Raw genomic sequence first — 630 nt, 5'->3', positions numbered from 1 at the left:
CCACGGCGCTGGTGGAGCTTCTGTTCTGACATTCTGGGACTCTAGTTAAATTGTTAGGGCATCATCTTGTAAAAACTACATTTGACTGTTTACTGATTGAACTGTCTGTTGCTTTTCTCCAAGAAATTCTACATTGCATTTTGCAGGCTTTATAAGATCGCTACAGGGCTCATGTTGGCTCATCCTTACAGTGTGACCAGAGTCATGTCTAGCTACTGCTGGGATCGTAAAATTGTGAACGGAAAGGTAATAGTGCTCTCCAAATCTGTTCATTTAAAAACTTTTAGTATTTAAACATGCACTTTAGCTATCACTACACTGATAAACAGGATTTTAACCCCTCATGAGATTATCCAATTTCTTTCATTACACATTGACACATGACACAGGATCAGAATGACTGGATGGGCCCTCCAAGCTTTTCTGATGGATCCACTAAGCTATCCCATCAACCCAGACTCCACCTGTGGGGACAACTGGGTATGTGAGCACAGATGGCGTCAAATCAGGTAGGTGTGTGTTTTAGTCCTTCTGAATTTGGTCTTAAAAAGCAATTCTCTTAATACTGCATTCCTTGCCACAGGAATATGGTGACTTTCCGTAATGTTGTCAATGGCCAGCCTCTTTCCA

General features: G+C 41.6%; 1 pseudogene; it reads left to right on the top strand.

Moving 5' to 3' along the window:
* The window catches only part of LOC107561661 (alpha-amylase 1-like), a 3,079-nt pseudogene that overhangs the window by 1,339 nt on the left and 1,110 nt on the right, over positions 1 to 630 (top strand).

This window comes from Sinocyclocheilus grahami, unplaced genomic scaffold (genome assembly GCF_001515645.1).
Source record: "Sinocyclocheilus grahami isolate Dianchi unplaced genomic scaffold, SAMN03320097.WGS_v1.1 scaffold787.1, whole genome shotgun sequence".
NCBI classification, from domain to species: Eukaryota; Metazoa; Chordata; class Actinopteri; order Cypriniformes; family Cyprinidae; genus Sinocyclocheilus; species Sinocyclocheilus grahami.
Note: the sequence above shows the minus strand (reverse complement) of the source record. Positions and strands in the feature narration are given on the sequence as shown.